This window comes from Panthera pardus, unplaced genomic scaffold (genome assembly GCF_024362965.1).
Source record: "Panthera pardus isolate Hobbes unplaced genomic scaffold, ASM2436296v1 HiC_scaffold_21, whole genome shotgun sequence".
In the NCBI taxonomy this organism is placed as follows: domain Eukaryota; kingdom Metazoa; phylum Chordata; class Mammalia; order Carnivora; family Felidae; genus Panthera; species Panthera pardus.
Window position 1 is genome coordinate 61,646,963 of NW_026526777.1, and position 22,113 is coordinate 61,669,075.

The following is a 22,113-nucleotide window of genomic DNA, read 5'->3' on the forward strand; positions in this document are numbered from 1 at the left end:
AATGCCCAGGTTATCAACGATATCTTTAATGAATTGTGGTTTTGGTGTTGTTATCTAAAAAGTTCTTGCCATACCAAAAGTCAACTTTTGGACCAAAAGTTTTCTCCTATGTTATCTTCTGGAATTTTTATAATTTTGAATTTTGCTTTTAAGGTCTATGATCCATTTTGAGTTAATTTTTGTGAATAGTATAAGGTCTGTGTCTAGATTTATTGTTATTATTTTTTTGCAGGTGGATATCCAGTTGCTCTACCACTATTTTTTTGTTTAAAGGACTATCTTGGGGCGCCTGGGTGGCTCAGTCAGTCCAGTGTCCAACTTCGGCTCATGTCATGATCTCGGTTTGTGAGTTTGAGCCCCACATCAGGCTCTGTGCTGACAGCCCGGAGCCTGGAGCCTGCTTCGGATTCTGTGTCTCCTTCTCTCTCTGCCCCTCTCCAACTTGTGCTCTGTTTCTCTATGTCTCTCAAAAAGTAAACAGATCTAAAAAAAAATTTTTTTTTTAAGTACTATCTTTGTTCCATTGCCTTGCCTTTGCTTCTTTGTCAAAGATCAGTCGACTATATTTTAGTGGATCTATTTCTGGCATCCTTGTTCTGTTCCATTGATCTATTTGTCTATTCTTTCACCAATACCACACTGCCTTGATCACTGTGCCTTTATAGTAAGGTGTCAGACCTTCAACTCTGTTCTCCTCTTTCAAAATACTGTGTTGGCCTTCTGGATCTTTCACCTCTCCATATAAGTTTAAAAATCAATTTACTGATAACAATGATATAACTTGCTGGTATTTTGATTGGGATTCACTGAATCTACAGATCCAGTGGGGAAGAACTGACATCTCAACAATATTAAATCTTCCTGTTCATGAATGTGGAATTCCTCTTCACTTATTTAGTTCTTTTTTTATTTCTTCCATCAGAGTTTTTTAGCTTTCCCCATACAGATCTTCTACGTATATTTTCTTAGATTTATACCTAATTTTCCTTAAACTTTTAATTTCAAAAAGAAGTATAGATTCACATGCAGTTGTAAGAAGTAATACAGAGGAATACCATGTACCCTTCATGCAACTTCCACCGAAAGTTAACATTTTGCAAAACTGTGGTGCAATATCACAACCAGGATACTGGCATTAATACAATGAAGTTATATTCTCATCACTGCATCACTACATCCTCATCACTACAAGTGTCCCTCATAATGGTCTTTTATAGTCACTCAATTGTTCTTAACCCCTGGCAACCACTAATCTATTCTTCCATTCTACATTTTATCACTTTAAGAATATTTTAAGAATATTATGTAAATAGGGTCATACCATACACAAACTTTTAACATTGGCTTTGTTTTTCACTTGCTCAGCACAAATCACCGGAGATTCACTCAAGTTGTTGTTGCACATGTCAATAGTTCATTCCTTCTTCTTGCTGAGTATTACACTGCTATGAGCATATCAGACTATTTAATCATTCACCCGTCGAAGAACATATTTGTCAGTTTGGGCTATTATGGATAAAGATGCAGTGCTATAAACATTTCTGGGCAAATTTTTGTATGAATATGCATATATTTTTATTTCTCTAGGATAAATGTCTGCAACCACAATTGCTGGGTCTTTTGGTGTTTCTTTTTTTGTTAATATGAAATTTATTGTCAAATTCGTTTCCATACAACACCCAGGGTCGCATTTAAAAAAAAATGTTTTTGAATGTTTATTTTTTTGGGGGGGAGGGGCAGAGAAAGAGGGAGACACAGAATCTGAAGCAGGCTCCAGGCTCTGGGCTGTCAGCACAGAGCCTGATATGGGGCTCGAACCCACAAACCATGAGATCATGACCTGGGCTGAAGTCAGACACTTAGCTGACTGAGCCACCCAGCGCCCGCCCCCCACCCCCAACTTTTCTTTTAAAGCAATGGCCAAACTATTTTGCATTGTGGCTATTTTCCATAGCCACAAATTCACTGTCATTTTAATTTGCATCTTCCTGATGGCTAATGATGTTAGCATGTTTTCATATGCTTACTTGATGTATCTATTTTGATTTTTCTAAGTGTTTTTCAGGGTATTGCTTTGTATAGCCTTTCACAGTTAATGTTAAAATTACATTACATACACAGACCTTATCACAGCCTCTTAGTGTGTCATCATTTTACCAGTTTGAATGACAATAAAAATCTTGTGTTCTTTCATGTCCCTTTAATCTCCATTTTATAGTCTTTCCTAAGCAATTATTCTATATATATTTATAACCACATCGTGCTTTGTTATATTTTTTTCTTCAACAATCAAACAATTTAGAAAACTGAAGATATGGTAAACCTACTGTATTTGCCTATATACTCACTTTCTATGTTTTTCTTCTTTTCTTATCTTTTAAGCTTCCTTCTTTTAGTGTTTCCTTTCAATTTAGAAAACTTGCTTTGGCCATTCTATTCAAGTAGGTTAGCTAGTGAACAAATTCTCTCAGTTGTCCTTCATCTGAGAATGTTTTTATTTCCCCTTTACTTCCCAAGGAAATAATACTGGACACAGTATTCTGGGTTGACAACTATTTTCTTTCAGCATTTAAAAATTTCATGTCATTTCCTTCTGTCTTCCACGGCTTCTGATGAGAAACCTGTGGCTATTTGAATTGTTTTTCCCTTCCAGTTAGAGTCGTTTTTCTCTGACAGCTTTCAATTTTCTTGTTATTGTTGTCTGTAGTTTCCAGAAGTTTAGTTATGATGTATATTGGTGTTGATTTCATTTGGTTAATGCATCCTGTTCTCTCAGCTCCTTGATCTGCATGCTATGTTTGGGGAGTTTTCAGCCATTATTTCTTTGAGTACTTTTTTGCCCTAACCTTGTTTTTCATCTCCTTCAGGACTCCAATGACAGAAATGTTAGGTTTTGTGCTGCTGGTTCTAATTTTGCTATGAGGTTTCTCAAAATGAAAGCAAAGTATGGAAGTTTAAGGTAACTAAAGTGTATAGTCCTACTTTTACTGAGGTATAATTTATACACACTGATTTTTGGTATAAAATCTGGTGAATTCTGATAAATATACATACCACTTCAATTAACATACAGAAGAAAACATTTGCATTATTGTGGTATCTTAAATGCCCTTATGATTGCTTCTAGTCAAGATGACCTCATATGCTGACAAAGAAAACTAGGATTGTCATTTCTGGCACCATGTTTTAGTTTTGCCTGTCCCAGAACTTTATGAAACAAAATCTCATAGTATGTACTTGCTTGTATCTGGCTTCTTTCCTCAACAACTGTTTTTGACAGTCATTCATTTATTGCATGATCAGTTCTCCTTCTAGGTGCTGAGTTGTTTCCACTGTATGAATATACTACAGTTTGTTTATAGAGCTTTGGGTTGTTTCTGGTTTATGGTCATTGTAAAAAAACACAAAACTGCTGTGAACATTAATGTGGATATCTTATTGTAGACATATGTTTTCATTTTATTTTATTTGTTTTATTTCTGTGAATACCTTCCACCTGCTTTTGACAAAGATAGAATATAATATTTCTTAACCTTAAAAGTTAGAAGGTGGAGTGCAAACAAATGCCGGTGGTTTCAGTGGGTCAATAAATCTCAATCTGATACTGAATTGGTCTGAAGTATAGCTCTCATTGCTTTCACTTCAATTAAAAAATGAAGTTTAGCAAGTATTAACTCCATCAACTTACCATCCCTGCATGTACAAATTTGTCTCTATTTATTTATTTTTAATGTTTATTTATTTATGAAAAACAGAGAGAGAGGGACAGAGAGGGAAGGGAGGGAGAGAGAAGAAGAGAGAGAGAGGGAGAGAGAGAGAGAGAGGGAGGGAGGGAGGGAGGGAGGGAGGGAGGGAGAGAGAGAGAGAGAGAGAGAGAGAAGCAGAGAGAGGTAGAGAAAGAGAAGCCCAAGCAAGCCCTGCACTAATAGCACAGAGCCTGATGCAGGGCTTGATCTCATGAACCACGAGATCATGACCTGAGCCAAAATCAATAGTCAGGCACTCAACTGAATGAACCACCCAGGTGCCCTTAAATTTGTCTGTCTTTAAATCTCTCCTCTCCTCTTTTCTCCCATTTTCTGAGGAAGACGGTTCTACCTTCCTACCCAAGGTGAATCCCTCCTTATCTTATTTTCTTCCATCTCCTCAAGAGCTTCACTATACTTTGCCCTGAAGTCTTTTTCAAACTTGAAAAAAAAAATGAAGCTTTACAGACAACAGCATGGCACTCAGACTCTAGCAAGTGAGAAAATATTGCACAAGCAATCCTACAATTAAATAGGTAACTAAAGTGACAAATGTGAATGCAAAGTAAAGGGAACAAGGAAAGATGAAAACAAAGGATCCTGGTTTAGCTTGCAAGCTTGGGAGGCTTCTCTGAGCAATTGTTTAGAAAATGTTGAACTATGCATGAGGGAGAATTATAGCTAAGGAAGGTCCCAGAGCAGATAGACCAGAGTTAGAATCAAACTACAAGGGATGTGATTTAGGCAGGAAGTGAAGCAAAACCCTTTTTATGAGATGGAAAGAAACAGTGTGACTAGAACGTGAAAGTATTTTAAAAGTGTGGAAATTGTTATGTTTACATCTCAATTTTTCCTGTGACCTGGGAAGCATAACAATTTTTTGAGGCAGCTATGGGTGACATTCGGAATTTGAAGAAAGATGTGAGGAATTGGTAGTGCCTCTAAGAAAAGTGGGCGAGGCTGCTGATGCAGGATCAGTTTGCTACTGGGTGAGTTTGGGAAGCTTAGGATCTGGAGTGTGAGCACCCTCCCCCCACCACACACACACACTCTCCTCCATCACCCCCATCCCCCAAATCTCCATCATCCCCTTCCCTCCTTCATCCCTATCACCCTCCCCTCCCAACGCCTCCATCACCCTCCTCTGCACTCCCCTCCATTACCCCCTTCCCTCAAACCCCCATCACCCCATCACTCCTCCCCTCACACTCTCCATCACCCCCCTCCCTGCATCAAGTACTTCCCCCTCCTTTCTGCACACTTCCCCCAGCCCCCACCATGGCACAGCTCTCAGCTATGCAGACACAACCACAGCACAAAGGCAGCAGGAGGTTTTCATGGTGTGTATGGCACAAAGACAAGCCCTGGAAGTCTTTCACTGGTTGAGGGGGTTGAGAGAAACTGTTGAAAGAATTAGAGGAGATTCAAAAGTCTTGACGTGATAATAAAGGTAGGGAAATTCTGTCATTCCTCTTAGCCCACAGCAAATGCACAAATATGTGATGTATGGGCAAATGGTCAATCTCTGCTGTATACAGTGGCAAAGGATGCAGTGTCCCTCAGGGAAAGACCAAGTTTCTGTTAAGGCCAGGAATCTGCAAGGCAGTTTGTATATATAAGCAAGATTCAGTGACTTACATAAAACTCTAGTCTGTCTCCTCTTGAATGATAGAAAGTTACCTAGACCAGCACTAGCCAGTACCCCAGGGTAGAATGACATATGACAGTAGACCCAGAAATGGGAAGTGGGCACCTCTGTCATCTTTACAAATGAGTAGGTATGTTGGAAGGCACATTGTAAATGGCTGGAAGCAGAGTCAGTGATGGGGGACAGACTGGAAGGCAGAAGGATTAGGTCTAAGTACAGTGCAAAACTGAAGAGTTCAGCAAATGTTACAGGCTGAAATGATGTCCCTCCCGAATTCCTATGTTGGAGTCCTAACCCCCAGTACCTCAGAATGTGACCAGAGGTATTCGGAGAGGTAGTTAAGGTTCAGTCAGGTCATAAGAGTGAGCCCTAATCCAATATAATTGGTGTCCTTATGTCAAGTGGAAATGAGGACACAGACATACACAGAGGGAAAACCCTGTGGAGACAGGGAGAAAGTGGCTGATGAGAGAGCATAAGGCAAGCTGAGGGCCAAGTACAGGCTAACAGCACCACACCCCTCCAGGTGGGATATGTGTGATATTTCTTGGACACTCCTGGCTGCCCAAGAACAAAGGAAAGGAAAGAAAACAAATGGTTGACTGATAGAAATCAATCATGCAGGGCACGAGTCTCCTTCAGTCTACAGATATCTTAGTAAACTGCAAGAAAAAGGCAATCTTATCCATAGCCTAATCTCAAGAAACCTATAGACTTCATTGCCTGGAGCCCTAATCACCCTCATCAAGATGTTAAGGGGGTTGCCATCATAATGTGGGAAACAAAGGCAAAGGAAAAATTAAATTCCCTTACTGTCTACAGCCCATTGACAAGTCCTTGAAACAGGCAGAGTGACCTTTCTCTAGAGACTCAGCTGCCTCAATAATGACACTTTGCTAAGGGAAAAAGGGAATCTTGGCTTAACATTATCCTAAGCCCCCAGAATCCTGTGAGTCTCCTTAAATACATAAAAATTCCTTTGCAAACCTCCTTTACCTATAACTCCCAAGTATATGTTGGCAATTATACTCCAAGCATATGGCCCCTGATATACATCTGAAGGGTCTCATGACTGAGGTTTTACTAACCAGCAATAAATAGTGTTTTCCTAGCAACAGCTAGCCCCTCAAGGTCCTGGAAACCTTGCTTCCAAAATTCCTTAGAGACTTATGCTTTCTTTAACCCCTTCCCAACCTGAAGGTATATAATCAATCACTCTTCACAACCCCAGTGCAGCTCTTTCTGCCCATGGGTCCTGTCCCTGTGCTTTAATAAAATCACTTTTTTTGCAACAAAGACGTCTTCAAGAATTCTTTCTTGGCCATTGGTTCCAAACCCCACCATCATTCCAAAACTCGATCAGTGGCCATATATAAACCAAAGAGAAGCCTCACGTGAAACCAAGCCTGCTGATGCTTTGATGTCAGACATCCAACCTCCAGAACTGTGAGACAATAAATCTCTATCATTGAAGGCAGCTAGTCTGTGGTACCTTGTTATGGTAGCCCAAGCAACCAACAGAGTAGATAAGAAGGCCTTTGGGTAGGCCCTAGAATAAAGGTATAAGAGGCATGGTGTGACTTTATGGGCTGGGGGATCTAAAGGGGACATGGCACTGAAGTGGTTGCCCATTGGTGCTATGATGAATCTCTGATGACGTACTTATTGGATAGTCAAAGCATTGGGGTCCTCTATGGAGTCATGCTGACAGCAAAATACAAACATTTACCTGGATATAAATGTTTAAGATGAAAAAAAAAAAAATCAGCAACTTACGCTTTTGTGTTTCTAACCCAAACACACCAGGGGAAGTCCCAAATAGATGAGGAACCCTGCTTTGTAATGATCTTTCTCTGGCAAGTTCAACACCCAGAAAAGAACAATTGCTGATCATCTGTAATATGTCAAGAATGTAACTGCATTTTAGAATATTTTATTCTGTCCTCCTTCCTAGAAGAAAAGACCAAGAGACAGAAATTAAATTGAAACCCATAGATCAAAAGTTTAGCTTGTCTTCCAGAAATGCATCCATATATTGGTTAACATTTATAAGACTGGTCCCTTGGTGGTTGTATGACTTTTAAGTTAATATCTTTCTTCAACCAACGCTCCAATCTCCTGCTGATCCTATCAGTGGATCTCATCTGGGAATCTCAGTATCTAGGATGCCATAAGAGGGAAATGTGCTGACTGCCTCCCAAGGAAGAGTGATGAGTTCCACCAAAATCTTGATCCTCTTATCAGAAATATCACCACCACCTCTCTTGCCACATGAGTTTCCCCTCTCTTGATGTGGCCCCTAGGCCTGGAAAATCTGTATAATGAGACAGTTTTCATAAATTATGTATAAGCACCACATAAATTGTTTTGGCCTCTAACCAGAACTGTATGTGTTTAATTTTAATTAAAACTGAATACATAACTCTAGTGATATAAAAGTAAGGTTTATTTTGCCTCAAGCAGAGAAAATCCTGTAAAAGAGGATGCTCCTGGGAGAGCCAATCCTTTTGGGTTAGTCTCAGAAACATAAAAGGATTTTTTTCCGAGTTCTTGGATTGCAACAGTTAGGAGAAAGTACTGGTTGACTGCCATAAAAGGACAGAACCCATAATTCCTGAATAGCCAGAAATGTTTGTGGGTCCAAAGGCAGAATGCTGCATGTGCTACTTCTTAGCGCCAGGGCAGGGGCTGGCCTTGTGGAATGGGAATGATGGCAAAGGGGAACAGCCTCAGTAGAGAAACAATAGCATCTGGACTATTTGCTCAAGGAGGACCTGGGGGAGATGGAAGAGATCCAGCAAATTTTTGAGGCTTTTGGGTGCTAGGCATGGAAGCCAGATGACAATTAAAAAATATGTGGCTTACTGGGGTTGTTGCCAGCATGGAATAGGGTAACTATAGATGAGGGTGGCCAGTTACAGACAACACAATGGTGGTGGGGTGGTGGTGGTGGTGGTTAGAGGGGGTGTCTTACATTGATCATGTCCCGAGAATAGACCACGGGCTGCACCAATGCTGGGAAGTGTGGGTGCAGCCAGGCCAGAAGGCAAGACCCAAAGACACAAGACACCTCAATGAAGGCCAGTTAGAGCCTGAGGGGCAAGGACAAGGACAAGATGCTTGTGAGAAATTTGAGGCCCTTCCTGCAAAGCCATGTCATGTAACCTAACTATGCAGTGGAATACTAAGGAACTGGATGTCGGTAATGTCTCTCTTGTTCCATTTTATAGTAACAGCTTCTTAAATCTATGATCAAGTGCCGTTTCCATTTGTTCTGCATGAGTGGGAAGAGGCTCATTTATTGGGCTGGATCAGAATGTCATCTAAGAGGGAGAAAAGGAAGGGACTTGGGAAGAAACTTTACCCAAACGACAGTAAATCTCCAGGGAAGTGACAGTATAAATAGGAAGTGATTCAGTTTTATATAATAGGTAAGATTAAGCCATATTCCCAGTCTCTCACTATCCCCCTTCCTGATGATCCTTCATCTATGAATAGAAATTAGGTTCATGAAGAAGTTCAGGTCAGTTTTACAGAAATAAAAAGATGTATATTTTGTTCAACCTCGTGTTATGGTAGTTAATTTTAAAAAGCTGCAATAGCAATCTGAAAGGGAAATTTCTTTCCATTTCATAACTCAGAAGGCTTGACTATTGCCTCCTCCCTGCTGGTGAGAAAATCCAGCTCAGTAAATGAGCCTCTTCCCACTCATGCAGAGTCCAAGGAAATGACCCTTGTCAATGAATTTAAGACACTGTTACCATAAAATGGAACAACAGAGATGTTACCTACATCCAGGTCCTTAGTGTTACACTGCATAATTAAAATGTCTCTACCATATCATATTAGTAAAAGACATAATGGCAGGAGGGGACAAAGTGAGGAAATGTCACTTCTGAGAGTCAGAATATTAATGGGACCTTTCTGGCTGATAATGTTACTAACCTTGTTAAATCCTATTCGCAGTAAAATACTAAGGAGTGAGAGCCACTAAGAAGATGTCCCTCTTGAATAACTTCAGTGGCATCAGGGAATTAACTTGAGAAATGGTGGTGATGGTCTGCTCTAGATAATAGACTTTAAAACGCTGTTTCCAAAAAGATCTCAGCTGTCAAATATCACATTCAAATCACCAACCCTACGTTTTCACCTTCTTGTCTTCATGAAATAATTTCTCTTTTTCTTCATAGACTTTCATGGTCTACATTTATTTTATTGGAAGTCTTAAAATACAAAGTCCAGACAGTGTTACAGTACCTAACATGGAAAATGAAAATGATTTTCTTCTGTGCATGCTCTATGTTTGCATCCACCCCTCCATGTATAAAACTTGAGTCTGTCCAATAGTCAGCTAGCATTGTATAGATAGTATCTATATGTAATTATGATATTAGCCTTTCATGCAATGCTATCTAATGATCAAATTTTAAATATTAACAGGTCACACAGCACTTGATCAACTTTAAATCCACTGGACAAATGCATTCTACATTACCTATCTATATGAATTTACAGAATTAAACTTTTACAAGCTCCTTCCAGTCATTTTGGCTGTGACCCAAATCATGTCAAGACGAAGACAGAAGAAATTCCTAGGCCAACAAGTGGGTAATGGTACAGCCACTTCCTACACAGGAAAACTGCTCAACTCATTCACATATTCATTAATATTCTTTTAATATGTATTATGTTCCAGGAAGCACCATGATAGTAGAATGCCTACAGTCATATGAAGGAAGTAAAACATTCCCATAAATAAATACAGTATGAACACTTCCATATGAGTAGTAGAAATAACTATGAAAATCTTGGGAAAAAGAAATATTTCCTGCTTCTGGTGACGACAAAAGGCATTTCAGCTGGCTGTGAAGACTGAGTAGGTTTTCACCAGACTGACATAAGACCAGCACATGGGGTAAAGCAGGTTTCACAGGTTGCACTAAAGGCAAAAATTTTAATGGAAGTGCCACATAGTTCAATTCAGATGGGATACAGTATGCGATAAAACTTTAAAAAGTTGCCAGATTTCAGAAGACCTCTTCATTCTCCTGTATATATATAAAGATTTTATTTTTAAGTAATGTCTATACCCAATGTGGGGCTCAAACTTACAATCCTGAGATCAGGAATCATTTGCTCTATCCACTGAGTCAGCCAGGCATCCCTCTCCTATATGTTTCTAAGCATTGAATCATGAGTTGAAAAATTCTCTCATGTTCTTAATTCACGATTAAAATACCTATATACAAATATCCATGATTTCAAAAGATTTGCATTTTTTATCTCCAAGTTCTTGCAGAAAGTGCAAGCCATCTCTTGGAAGCTGACAGAAAGCCATGACTTTCAATGATACATTTTCATTTTACCTGAAATTTTAAGTTTCATATGTTCATCTGTTCCATACTTTCTAGGCTCACTGTTCTGATACAACTTAGAAGACAAAATTAAATGCAAGAATCATTCGATAGAAGTTCCCATTCTGAGTTAAGATTTTCACCACTTTTTCTTGGTTGCTAAAGAGGTAAGCTGTATTCAATTTGCCTTGGCTTGAACAATTAAAAAAACAGTCTAATAATAAGACGTTAACCCATTGATATTTATAGCCTGATTTCATAGAGATACTAAGAGCCAAAGCATGTGCTCTGAGGTAAATTTGCTTCCCAGAAGGTTATAGTCTTGTAAACTATGGATTAAATGATTGATCTTATACTGATTGACAGCACTGAACAAATGTCAACCTCCATTATTTTCATGTCAGTTTCCTCAAAATTTTGGTCTATCATTATCAACTGAATTTATTTAAATTAATTTAATTAAAGAAATTAATTATTTGGGATAATTTCACTAAGATTTTTAGCCTTTTAAGAACAAGTATTTTCTTTCTTTCCAATGATTAACATTAGGATAATATCTGTTATAAAGAATCAAGTCAGATCAGAATAAGACATTGGCTTGCTCTGATTCTCCATTTTAGTTGTCTCTTCAAGTTGGAAAATTAACCAAGTTCTGTCTTGTACTATAGTTAGAAAACTCCCATATAGATCAAAATCACAGAATTTTAAGACCATTATGTAATGGAGTCAAGCTGTTTGCTCAATCCATAAGTGGATCTGAATTTATTATTTAATTTATAAGGTTACAAGAAAGTGCTCAGCTAAAAATAATTAATCAGGAAATAGGCAGAACTACCTCATAAGACTATGGAAGAAGTCACATGTAGGGTATGAGGCAGGGTGGGATTATGTGGCATATGGGGAATGATGATGAGTTGGCCCCTATATCATACCAAACCAAGCTTAAATTCCTTAGCAAAAATGTTATATGAGGGGAGCCTGGTGGCTTAGTAGGTTAAGCCTCTGAATATTGATTTTGGCTCAGGTCATGATCTCAGGGTTTGTGGGTTTGAACCCCGCATCAGTCTCTGCATTGATGGTATGAAGCCTACTTGGGATTCTCTCTCTCTCCCTCTCTCTGCCCCTCCCCTGCTTGTGCACTCTCTCTCTATCCCCAAAATAAATAAACATTAAATGAATATAAATAAATAAATAAATAAATAAATAAATAAATAAATAAATAGTATGTATGTATGTTACATGTTCTCTTTCCTGCTACGCAGCATCTTCCTGAGTCTTTGTGTTCTCACCGGGTTTTTATAGACAACGCATTATGGAATCTAATTGTTTAAATCCACTTTGACCATCTCTGTCTTTACCTGGCAGTTTTATACTATTCACATTTAAAGTCATTATTTCTATCTTTGGATTAAAATCTGCCATCTTCGTACATGTTTTCTACTCATTGCACTTGTTCTCTCTCTTTCCCCTCTCTTGCTGTCTTTTCTTTTAATTGAGCATTTTATATGATTCTATTTTATCTCCTCTCTCGGTGTATATAATTTATGCTTATTTTTAATTTTTAATGGTTGCCCTATGATAGACAATATACAATTTTAAATCATCTAAATCCACTTTTTTGAAAGAACAAACTAAGTTGTACTTGCATCTTCCTGTATAATCGAATCACAATCATGGGAAACAAATGTTGAGGATGATGAAGAAAGATAACACTCAAGACCTTGGTGATGAGGTAACATGGTGCAGTAGTGAAGAGCACGGACTCTGGAACAGTCTCCTAGGCTCAAATTCACACTGCATGTCTTTCTGTGCTGCAGACTCCTTCTCTGTTAAAATGGTACTGTAGGGGCGCCTGGGTGGCTCAGTTGGTTGGGCGGCCGACTTCGGCTCAGGTCATGATCTCGCGGTTGGTGAGTTCAAGCCCCGCGTCGGGCTCTGTGCTGATGGCTCGGAGCCTGGAGCCTGTTTCAGATTCTGTGTTTCCCTCTCTCTGACCCTCCCCCGTTCATGCTCGGTCTCTCTCTGTCTCAAAAATAAATAAACGTTAAAAAAAATAAATAAAATAAAAAATAAAAAATAAAATGGTACTGTGATAGTACCTACTTCTTTGAGTTGCAATGAATAATGAATACATTTTTGTAAAGCTCTTACAACAGTGCCTGGCACAGTGTAAACACTGTTCCTAGTTACGTGACTTCTAATAACACAAACTTTGTTAGCATTTGGGCACATTTCTTGCAGGCCCTTATGGGTTTTTTTTTTTTTTTAATTTTAATACTTTCATTGAGGTATAATTCACATGCCAGAAAATTCACCACTATAAAGTTTACCCTGGAGTAGTTTTAGTATAGTCCCAGAACTGTGCCACCATTCCCACAATTTTAGAACATTTCAATCACACCAAATAGAAACCCCATTCCCATTATCAGTCAGTATAAATCTATACCTGACCCTCAACCTCAGCCCTAGATAACCACTAACTGCCTCTCTGTCTCTAAAGATTTGCTTATTTTAGAGTATTCATATAAATGAAATCCTCTCGATCCATTTTCGGTAACATTACACCACTTCATTATAAGTGCAGGTACCTTCTAACAGAGAATTTCTAATTCCTCCTGTCCTTTGTGACATTGCTGTCATTTAATTCACTTACCCATATGCTATAATCACCCAATGATTGTGCCTATAATTGATTTTAAAAAGCCATATTTTAGAGGCGCCTGGTTGGCTCAGTCAGTTGAGTGTCCGGCTTCGGCTGAGGTCATGATTGGTTCATGGGTTCGAACCCTGCATCAGGCTCTGTGCGGACAGCTCAGAGCCTGGAGTCTACTTCGGATTCTGTGTCTCCCTCTCTCTCTGCCCCTCCCCCACTTGCACTCTGTCTCCCTCTGTCTCAAAAATAAATAAACATTAAAAAAAAAATTTAAAGCCATATTTTAGACAAATTAAGAAAAATAACTTATTTTATTTTAATTTTCATTAATTTCTTTCCTGATGCTCCTGCTTTCTTTGTGCACGTGCAAGTTTCTGACCTAAGTCATTTTACTTCTGCCTGAAGAACCACTTTTAACATTTCTTGCAAGGCAAGGCTGAAGGCAGTGACTTTCTTCGATTTTTACTTGTGTGAGAGAATCTTTATCTCTATCACATTGCTAGCTAGACACAGAATTCTAGGATTGGTAGATTTTTCTTTCAGTACTTCAAAGATTCCACTCCATTCTCTTCTTGACTGTATAGTTTCTAGTGAGAAGACTGCTGTCATTCTCATGCATTTCCTATTGATACATTGGTTTTTATCCCCCTCTTCCTTCTTCCAAGATTTTCTCTTTGTCTTTGGTTTACTGAAGTTAGAATATGATATACCTAGATTTTGGTTTTATTATTATTGTTATTATTTTAAAAAATCTTACTCCTCTTTCTTTTAGGCCTATTTTTTTCTACTATAGCTCTTAACATATTAGTCATAGTTATGTTAAAGTCCTCATCTGATAATCCCAGTATGTTTTCTATACTTAGTTTGGTTCTGATGATTGTTTCTTTCTTTTTTTTTTAACGTTTTTTTTTTAAATTTATTTTTGAGACAGAGAGAGACAGAGCATGAACGGGGGGGAGGGGCAGAGAAAGAGGGAGACACAGAATCGGCAGCAGGCTCCAGGCTCTGAGCCATCAGCCCAGAGCCCGATGCAGGGCTCAAACTCACGGACCGCGAGATCATGACCTGAGCTGAATTCGGCCGCTTAACCGACTGAGCCACCCAGGCACCCCTAGTTTGTTTCTTTAGACAGTGTTTTTCTGGGGTTCCTGGGTGGCTCAGTCGGTTGAGTGTCTGACTTCAGCTCAGGTCATGATCTTGTAGTCCGTGAGTTCGAGCCCCGCATCGGGCTCTGGGCTGACAGCTCAGAGCCTGGAGCCTGCTTCTGATTCTGTGTCTCCCTCTCTCTCTGCCCCTCCCCCACTCATGATCTGTCTCTCTCACTCTCAAAAATGAATAAATGCTTAAAGAAATTTAGACTGTGTTTTTCTCCCATTTTTGCATCTCTTGTAATTTTTTTGTTGAAAGCCATACAAGATGTATAAGGTAATCAGGATTGAAGTAAATGAGGCTTTAGTGTGACTATTTCTATTAAGATGGGAGCGTTCTATAATCTTCTGATTGTCAGCTAGTTAGTGGGACTGTTTAGTGGGGCTATGGGCTTCACATGTGTTTCTGTCCCACTCTCCTTGGGGGGTTCCTGTTCCCTTCCCTAGCTAGTGTTTCCAATATATTTCCTTGAAGTCCTGCCCCCTGGTGACTATGTTTTGTTTTGTTTTTTCTTTTTTCCCTCAGGTTAGGTAGTGCAGAAATGGGGTGGAATCCTTCCCCTAGCTAGAATAAGGTTCCAGAATCGCACTCTAGAAAATTGCTTCCCCCTGGAGACAAGAACTTTTTTGGGCGAAAGAGATTGGGACAGTTTCCTTTCCCTGCCCACTGTCGAGGCCGTGTAGAAATCTTTCTTAGAGCCTAACCGGGAGAACCTGGTCTGATTCCTGAAGGGAAACCCCAGAATGTGTACAGAATGTGTGAGGGCCTTACTATGAACCCAGGAGTTTCTCATTCTCAGGCTAGTCTCCCTAAGCCCCCAGTAATTCATCACAGTTACTATTTAAGTGTTCCTGTCAGCTTGTGGTGTTTAGCATCTTCTGCTCCTGGTACGCAAGCCTGTGTCCCTATCCCCACCCCTATGCAGCTTTTCCCCGGATGAAACTCTATCTGCAGGTTTTGGGGTGGCAGGTTGACCTATGACCCTAGTGCTCTGATAAATCTAAGAAAAATCATTGGTTTTAAGTTTGTTCCAGTTTTTCCTGTTGTAAGGACAAGAGTGATGAATTCCAAACTCTTAATATGTTGGAGAAAAAAGTAGAAATCATGTATTCTCTTATCTGTGAGAATCTTAGCAAGTTTCTAAATCTCTTTTTGCATCACTTTTTTTTTCCATCTGAAAACATGGGTGCAGAGTGATTTACCTCATGAAGTTGCTTTGAAGGGATAAGCTCTAGAAAACATTGGCTACGAAGCATGGCATGAAGTAGGGGCTCAATTAATGCTATCCCCATACTCCATAATGCCAAGTAACTAGTTTGGCTGCATGAAAAGGAATGAATTATTGATTTGCTCCCCTGACTTCTATAAACATAACATATTTTTATAGGTAAGTGGATTTTTATGATAGTGGATCAAATGGCTGTTTCGTAAACTGTATCTAAACAAAAGAGAATAATCCAATGAATTGCTCATTCCAGGGATATGGTCTGTCTAATCAATAAAATATGAATGTGTACTCTCCTAGGGCGATCACAGAAATTGCCACAAACATGTGGGCCTTCAACAAATAGGAATTTATTCTCTCATAGTTCTGGAGGCCAGCAGTCCAAAATCAAGGTGTCGACAGGGCCATGCTCCCTCTGAAAGCTCTCAGGGAAAATCTTTGCCTGCTTCTTCCAGTTTCTGGTTGTTCCAGGCATTCCTGTGGCTGCTTAATTCCAATCTTTGTCTCCATCTTCACCTGGCCTTCTCTGTGTCTTCTTCTTTCGTGTCTCCCATAAGGGCACACTTGTCATTAAATTTATGGCCCATCCACTTAATCCAGGATGATCTTATCTCAAGATTCCTAACTTCATTACATCTACAAAGACCATTTTTCCAAGTAAGTTCACACTAACAGGTTCTGGGGTTCAGGATGTGGACATATTTGGGGGAAACAACCATTTGACCGACTAAAATACATTAGCTAGCTATGGCACTGGGCAAGCCTATCGGTTTGGTTAAACAATTAAAGTTCTGTGTAAAGTTATAGATTGCCCCAGAAGAACAGAGAAGGGTGTTTTTATTCCTTGTCCAATATAATGGATTCTGTGATACAATCACTGGGGCTAGATCCTCAAAGAAACATGATCAATTGTATCAACTTACTGTTTTGTCCCAGAATGGGTCACAATATTTTGTCTTCAGAGGCAATTTTGGATGATTCCTTTGAATAGAGAGGAAGCAAATAATATGGCTCTTATATTATAAATGGAAAATTAAGACAGAAGGGTAAGCCAGTTACTGTTTACAGTTTAATTAGAAATGCTGACAGAAAGACTTGCAGTGTTGGTAGAGCTCCCTATTAGTGCTGTCAACATAGCTGCACTGCCTCATCTTCTTATTTTCTTTCTCAAATTTCAATCTGGGCTCCAGAACCAAAGAAGTTCTATTTTGCATGCATCAGTAACAATGAGCAATTTACACTTAGCTATCTTCGCCTGTAAAACCACAGCAGCTGCTTGGGAGTCCTCATTCTACTGTGATAAGCAGGTTTGCTGTTTTCTTCCTCACTGGCTCAGCACTCATGCCAGGGCTGGGGTGGAGGGCTGGGTAAACAGGAGAGCAAGGAGACAATAGCATTCCATTTCTAAACAAAAAAAAAGTTGTTTCAAAATCCAGTTTACTGTCTTAATTTCCAAGGTGTGTGATTCATTTTCAAAATGTTTAGATATTCTCTTGGATGTAATGCTTTGGCTTCAATCCTGAGAATATACATAGCATTTGGACAGCAGCACACCTCTGATTGGTGCAGAGCAATGCCAAATTGTACAGCTTACTGGAAGGATGGATGCACAAGAACATTTATCCAATTTCAGAGTAAGAACAAGGTATTAGCTGACTCAGTGGAATGTGGACACTTTTAGATTCTGTATTCATAACTTTTAAACCTATATAGGAAAATAAAAGTAAGTGGAGGGTAGACTATTAACTAGGATTTAATGTTTTTTTCTTTACTATTAAAAATCTCAGAGGAAACATTCTAATGGATATGATAATATCCCAGTTTTATACCTTATGAAAATCTATTTAATTTGTTTCCATTAATCATTAATCACTAGGTGCCCCACCACTATAGCTGTACTTTACTTTTCAATACACAAGTATGTGCTCTGTTCAACTTGAGAAAAACAGTGGGAAAGGATGGCCTGAGGTGTGGGGGTGAGAACAGTGACAGGAAGGTGGCCTTGTGGATTCTCTCAGACAACTGGATGTTCTGCTGTACTGTTTAAGAAAGCCATTTTAGGTGCAATGCAGGGACCTAGGATAACGATATTAGTTGCCCTTTCTTGATAACCAATTATACACAAGGCTTTTCATATTCAAAACCTCATTATTCTTCACAATAGCCCTATCATAAATGCTTTCAATTTCATGTTGTATATGATAAAAATAAGGCTTAAAAGGTCAAGTAACTTGCCAATGACCTCACTAAGCAAGAATTTATGGGCAGATCTGTTTGATTCCAAACTCCATTCTCTAAACCACAGATCCTATCCCTATCATGAATAACTAGTAATACTTTTTTTTAGCACCCGTGACATTGTTTTTAATACTTTACATGGTTTTATCCGTTTAATTATAAGAACTATAGGATGTAGGTACAGACCAAGATAGGATATTTTCCTCAGCTTGACTAAAGCTTAGACAGGCTTCTTCCTGAGTTTTAGCCCCAACCTCCCTTTTCTTAGAGCATTTACTTTTGAAAACCTGTAATTGTAAACCCTTTCCCTGACCTTTGGGGATGTAAATCTTTTAACACATCTAGCCTGTTTTACAACTTAGGACTGTCTGTCTCAAAGAGCTGGGAGCCAACCCCATGAAATGTAATCATCAAGAAGACAGCACCCCTAAGTCCCAATCTCTGTGAGAGGATAGGAACCTAATCTTAGCGGGGTCTTGACCCAAGTTGTACAACTATTTCCTCTCAGAAAAATACAAGAAAGATGACTTTTTCTTTAAGTAAGGCCAATTGACAAACACAGATGACCTGTGATCTTCCTCACCCAATTCTTAAAAACTCTCCCACCTCGACTTCAGTGGAGTTGAGTTCAGACTGCTTTCTGTTTTCTCTCCCTTTTGTGATAGTCCAAGTAAAGTTTTCCTTACTTGTTTAAATTTGTCCAGTGCAATTTTTGCTTTGATAGTGCTTTTTAACACCATTTTAAAAATAAGAGCTCTGAAGCCCAAAGATGAACTATTTCTCCCAAGATCACATGATTGGTAGAGCCAGGGCTAGAACTCAGGCAGTCTAGTTTTAGAGTCCTGCATGAATCATTATACTCAAAGAGAAATACTATATTCACAGTGTTATGGGGAAACATGTGCCTTCACATAATAGGTGCTTGAAAGCTGAAAGCCATGCTTATGGAGAACAAGAAGGGAAATATGACTCAAGTCAAGCAGGATCTGCTTCAGATCCAGGAGGTTCTTCTCAGTAACCTTCCAGCCTTGGGTGATCACAGTAACAGTTCCTGAGGTTTGTGCTTGTCTGTTCTTGTGGCTGAGTGGAAGTACAAGGGCCCTCATTTCCTCCACTGGCTTTACTACTCTCTTAACCTTCCAACAAGAAGGTCACAAACACTACTGAGGGATAAGGAGCTAGTGTGTGACATTTCTGGGTGACATCTCACTACATTACTTATTAAGGTCAAGAAAGAAATGTGAACTGGCCCATTTTAAAGATAATCACATCTAATGTAAATGTCATTTGATAAGTTTAAGGATGCCAAACGGAAGACTAAATTACGGAGTGCAAAGTCAAGTTTAGTCAAGAAACTAATATATATACACAGAGAACAAAGGAAATTGTGGAGAGACATGTTTCTTTATGCTCAAAAAGGCCTTGTAGCTCATTGATTTGAAATGCTTATGTATTAATTTTAACTGAAGACAATTTAGGCCAGCTTTGTATTGTGCCCATATTAGAAAAGCAAATGTGATAGTCTCATCCCTTTATCAAGAACTAGAATAAGTCAAAGCAACCCCTGATTGCAAATTAAAATGCTAATTTCCACCCATTTTAATTTTTGATAAATTCCTACTGAGAGCTACTGATTTTAGAAACTTTCAAACTCCTCAGTAGCTTCCGTTCTATTTTGTCCCCAGGAGTTTGCCTCAAGGGTCAATTGGTTTCAAGCTCTATTATAAGGAAGTCTAAAATGCTCTCAGGAAAAGTGAATGCCATCTTGGTAGAGAAAACACATTGAAATTTATGAAAGGCAAAGTATTTTAGGCCATTTAATGTGCTCTCAAATGCACAAAAGAGTTGAGGAGACCAGCTTTTAGGGAAAGTAAAATACACAGTCCTTAAGGATGATAGGCCAGTGGTTAGTAGGTGGTAGCAGTAACTGGAATGTGCAATCTAAGCTTTATTGAATGCTTACTAAGTGCCTATGAATGGCTGAAAGGCCTGACACGTGTTAGGCATTTTAATCCTTACAAAAAATACTTTAGATGCTATTATTATTCCCCATTTATAGCCCAGAATAGTAAAACAGAGAAATTCAGTCATTGCCCAAAGCCATACAGCTGGGTAGCTGAGATTTGAACCTACAGGCTGACACCAGGTTCGTGCTCTTTTAGCCACTAATGCTTAGGGGTAGTGTGATTGTGGGAGGGAGCATTTCATACTATGTATTGTTGAAAATCACTAAGACCAAATTTGTAGGAGGGAGGACTGTTCTTTTCTTTAATCTGCACCTGGAAAGCTAGAGAGGATGAAGCATGGGAAATTGTAAAAGCTTTTCCTTGAGTGGAGGATATGACAGTTCATATAAGGACGTAACTGTAACAGGTTATGTTATAACAACTATAACTATAACTATAACTATAACTATAACTATACCTAACTATAACTATAACAATGAATTCAGTTACCTGATGGAGCTACTGGAAGGGAATACAGAACCCAAGTGCCAAGAGGTCTACTAGATAATGAACAAAGTCAATACTATAAATATAACTGACAGTGCACTAACTTCCTGGAAGTGAGGGCGGACTGGTGTTAAAACTGAATCACAATAGGATGACATATCTCAGATGAAACAGAGTCTAGATTCTTCAGGCTGTTTTATTCACTACATAGAATGGACAGTCTATGGTGATGTAGGCATACATTCTAAATATGAAAATACTAGGTGGATATTGGTAAGTTATCTCTTTATAGAACTTCTTCTTAGCACTCAACAATCCATAAATAATTAACTGAACAGCTATTTGTTTAGTGTCTACTGCCACTATTTGAACATTAAGCTCTGAATGGGCAGTAACCATGTTTCTAACAGTGAACCAGACATGCAAAGTGAGGCTCTGATGGCACTTACATTACAGTGAGAGAGACAGATAATTGTAATGTTGCATAAATGAAAATATTTCAGATATTAAATGCTGTGAAGAAAATCAAAAGCATACTATGAGAGGAATCACGAGGTGACGGGTTATGTTAATAATATTCCATTTGACTGAGAAATCACTTTACTGAATTGAAAATGTCTACATTAAGATGTCTGCTAGGAAAAAGTTTGGAATTCATACTCAATTTACAGAAACAAGTACAATTACAGTGTATGCATAGCCAAAACTTGAATGTTGCAATATTATACTTGTTATACAGCTAGAGATGATGTATAGTTAGAGAACGGAAAAAGAGGGAATAATACACAGCCCTGTGCCACTGAATTCATCTCAATATTAGATTTTGACCCAGGAATGGAGATTGAGGGTGACACGTAGGAGAGCCAGGAGAGCATGGCATTGCAAAAGACAACCAAAAAAAAAAAAAGTGTCTCAGTCAAGAAAGTTATGAGTCAGCAAAGAAGGTGGAGACCAGTGAGAACCTAGACAGGCACAGTGAGTTTTGGTCAGGGTACAGATACCTTTTGGATAGGTAGAAAAGCAAAGGACAGGTAACGAGACACCAAACAGACAAGAGTCAACAACAATGTTTTTTGTCTTTGAAAGTCTAACAATCTGAGAAGCAAGACAGGATGGATTCATAACAAGATACATCTTTAAAACCAACATGGCAGTTGTAGTCAAGTGTCATCAATGATCCAGAAGAGCCACAGAGAAGGATGAGCTGTGGCAGACAGGAGAGCTTCCAAGGATATAAGACTTGATCCTTATCTTCAAGAAGTTAGGAATTAGATGAGAGAAGAGAAGGAGAAAGGATGTTCTAGACAAGGTGTTTGACCAATGTGGGCAAGTGGGAGAAATCATTTGATTGCTGGGTTGCAACAGAGATTTTTTCCTCAGGATAATGGAGGATATAATTGAAGAGGCTGAGGTCAACAGGACACCTATCTTGAGGTGGTTCAGTAGGGTTCCAGGGTGAGGTTTTTGAAGTGAAAAAGAAAGCAACTGTTTTCTCACTAACACAACACTTACAGTGAGAAAAAAAAAAAAAAAGGTAGCAATCTAGTAAAATGGATTGCATCCAATTCCTTTCAACTTCAGGTACAGATACCAGTACTTATTTTAAGTGATCTTTTAGGAAATTAAAAATAAAACAGGTAACATTCA

The 22,113-nt window shown here is 38.9% G+C and overlaps 1 protein-coding gene across 9 annotated transcripts in view; it reads right to left on the minus strand.

Annotated features, from left to right (window-relative positions):
• Positions 1-22,113, minus strand: part of RGS7 (regulator of G protein signaling 7) — a 517,170-nt gene that overhangs the window by 178,489 nt on the left and 316,568 nt on the right. Inside the window, exon 1 of one of the 9 annotated variants that reach the window (XM_053909375.1) lies at positions 17,015-17,113. The exons of the other annotated variants lie outside the window; for them this stretch is intronic. The gene's annotated coding sequence lies outside the window, so the exon portion shown is untranslated. Of the gene's footprint in view, positions 1-17,014; positions 17,114-22,113 lie in introns of those variants that run through there. 9 annotated transcript variants of the gene reach the window in all.